The sequence below is a fragment of the Puntigrus tetrazona genome, unplaced genomic scaffold (genome assembly GCF_018831695.1).
Source record: "Puntigrus tetrazona isolate hp1 unplaced genomic scaffold, ASM1883169v1 S000001057, whole genome shotgun sequence".
Taxonomy (NCBI): Eukaryota; Metazoa; Chordata; class Actinopteri; order Cypriniformes; family Cyprinidae; genus Puntigrus; species Puntigrus tetrazona.
This window is the reverse complement of record NW_025048646.1, coordinates 54471-57905: the sequence shown is the minus strand read 5'-3', so window position 1 is coordinate 57905 and position 3435 is coordinate 54471.

Here is a 3435-nt window from a genome sequence, read left to right as displayed (position 1 = left end):
GCGCGCTGAACGTAAGTACTGGAGTGATTCCCAGGCGACTCGGTTCTATTGAACTGATTCTTTTAAATGAATCGATTCGCAAATGGTTGTATAGCGTATTAGTCGACTGTAAGGACTTTTTGGTGAATGGGATAGAAACCATATCATATAGTGATGAATAACACCTAAATGTAGGCTTATCTATAATAAGAAGATGCGAATCTCCACGTAACACAAAAAATCTGAATTATTAAAGCGAACCATTTCGCTGAAATAGTGTGTGTAGAGAAAATTCCTCACACGTATTTGTAAGATTTGGTGTAAGAATTGAAATCAGCAGGTAAAACTCTTAGCACCACAGCAATCCCAATAAAAATGTTACTAAAAGAAAAGCATTAATATAAGATAAATATAGCCATTGTATATGTTACGGACTCTTTCATCATTCTCAGTAAGCCTTTTATTTTCATTATGTATGAAATGCACATTTTTATCTACAATGGAATGTTTTTTGTTTTGTTTGTTTGTTTTTAACTGTCATCACTTGCAAAGGGTTTTAATATAATTTGTTAGAAAAAAAATCTTTTCATAGAATGTATTTCTGGCATCTGTGCTAAATTAGCATGCATTCACACATGAGTTGACAACATTTCGCCTCGATCTAAGTTGCATCACCACAGTAAGTTCTTGTGTGTGTTTGAATATGTGATTTTTATTTTAAGAGACAGTGCACATGTTAAACTAACTGAGCACAGATGAATTGAACAAGGAAGATTTGTGTAGGTGCATTAATTAAAAACTGATGTTCTTCTCACAGGATCAGGACTTATTTATTCTGACAGTACTACCAACTTTCTTCACAAAATAATATGGAATTTGCACACATTTTAAGTCCTACATGTTAAAAAATAATGCGTGTGAAGCCTAAAAAAACTATGGCAACAACACCATGGCTGACTACTTCTCAAGACACTCGTGATGCCAGCTTAATAACTCTGGTCATTAACATGTTTTAAATCTAAATGTTTTTAATTTTTCCTTAAACATCTTAACATCACTGACAAATTAGCATTCATTACCCATGTAGTGAAGTTTGAAACATAATTAGGCCTAATTTAGACACAAATAAACATAAAAATGTTATCTTCTATTATATGTAGACACATAGGCTACAAATGTTACGCAATACTCAAGCGGTATTTTACCAATATGTTAATTTGTAAAAAACATCATTATTATTTATAGAAATAAATAATGTACCTATGTACATTTGTATATTGTGTTTGGATGATGTGGTCATTTTAGGTACAAAGTTTACACTCTAAAAGTAGAAAATCCATAGAACATAATCACTCAGTAACACTGGGAGAGACGCATGCCTATTATTATGATATTGTTTGAACTGGGAAGCTGTGATACATTATAGAAGTTCTTTATCTATCAAACAACGCCTCACTTGCCCTCTCTATATGCCGAACAATCTGCCTGCGTGGAAATAAAACACAAAAACCGCTGCTTAAATGATAGATGCTTAAAAAAGAAGTGAGCCGTTTAAGTGTAAAATGTAAGGAGAGAGATTATGAGTCAAGCGGGTAACAGGTGACAGAGAACTGATCCCGGTGGAGTATTAACACTGAACAAGGTGGCTGAAGACCTGCTGCTGCTTCTCTTATTGTGCTGCTTGATCTCCTACAGCTCCTGGCAATCGCTGCATTCTGTGATAAAATATGACTCAGATGACCTCAATCTTTATTCACGCTCAAAGATAATCTCTGCAGCTATATAAAACAGTTTAAAAATAAAACTGAAGGCACCTTATTCTCTGCATGTGTAGTTTGTGATTGAGATAAGTGTAAAGTAAAGCATTCACTTAAAGTTTGACATAATATCAAGTGCATCTCATTATAAATGTATATGCAAGTGTGTAAAGACTGGAAATGATCAGATCTCTCTATTAGTTTCTCAGACATTAGTTTATGGTTACAAATAATAGAACCTGAAAAGAAAGGAACTGGTTCCTAAAAAAATAAACAAACTGTACAAGACAGGACAGAACAGAAAATTTGCTATAGGCTCCCTCTGATTTATTTCTTTATTTATTTATTTATTTATTTTTTCTGCTTGAGCAGCTGTTTTACTTTAGATTTACTACAGAAATATTAACAATTTATTTTGTATTTTTTGAGGAGGCACTGCCATCCTGCCCAGAAATATATTCACACAGCAAAGGGCTTTAGTCTACCGATGCTTTAGCTTCCTTTAGGCATTCTGAATGAGCGGTAAGTCAACAGAGGTTTAAAGAAGCTCTTTTTCTTGTTTCAGCAGGAGCTGAGAGTGCAGCAGATGCCGAGGGCTGAAGACTGAATGCATGGCTTTTGTGAGGGACTCTAATCTGCACACGTGACACAGCTCTTCTCGTCTTTGCATTAACTGTCATGAGAGTGCGCCTGGAGCAATAATGCCAGTCTTCAGTGAAATGCAAATGCAAAAAGACTCAAGCTCTGGACATGATGGAGAGATGACAGTGTATGTCCTATTTAAAAGCATCCAGTGCATTTGATGACGGTGACGGATATGTGTATGTTTATCTGCTCATCCATCTTAATCTTGAGAGAATCTGCATGTTCTTGACTCATATAAAGGTTTTGTCCGGAGGCATGTGCTAATATAAAAGCACACAACAGCAGCTAATGTGGCAGCGTAATTGGCCTCTAGCCGCATTACAATTTCATGCACTAGATACAACATTTTCTTATCTCATGCATCTTATTCACCAACCCCAAACACCATAACTACACTATTAAAATATTATTTTGTCATTTTTCGTGAAAATATTAAAAAATGCTAAAGTATATATATATATATATATATATATATATATATATATATATATATATATATATATACATGATATAATTTATGATTTACAAACATAACTAATAAAAAGAATTGTGTCAAGCTAAATCTTGTTGCTCCATTTGATGACCCTGCCAACACCAAGTTTATATGTTTGTATATAAGTACACAAAAATAAAATAAAGAAATTATATATATATATATATATATATATATATATATATAGAGAGAGAGAGAGAGAGAGAGAGAGAGAGAGAGAGAGAGAGAGAGATAAACATAATTATTAATATTGACAGGATGTGCTTTCAAAAACTATTTTAGATTTTCTTCCCGCATCTAATATATTTTGGTGTTATTTACATAAAATTGCATATTTTCACATTTTATTTATTGTTAAACAGAGAGAAGGAGAGATTATGTATACGTGTGTGTGTGTGCGTGTACATGCTCCGTAAGTGTCTTTGTGTGTTTGTGTCTGCTTTATAGCACAGGGACAAACGCCACGTTCATACTGTAGGCAGCATCTTGGTGCTTATACAGAGCTCTTGGGAGATTTTGTTGAGAGGAACGAGGGAAATGGTAACCATAACAACAGGTAAC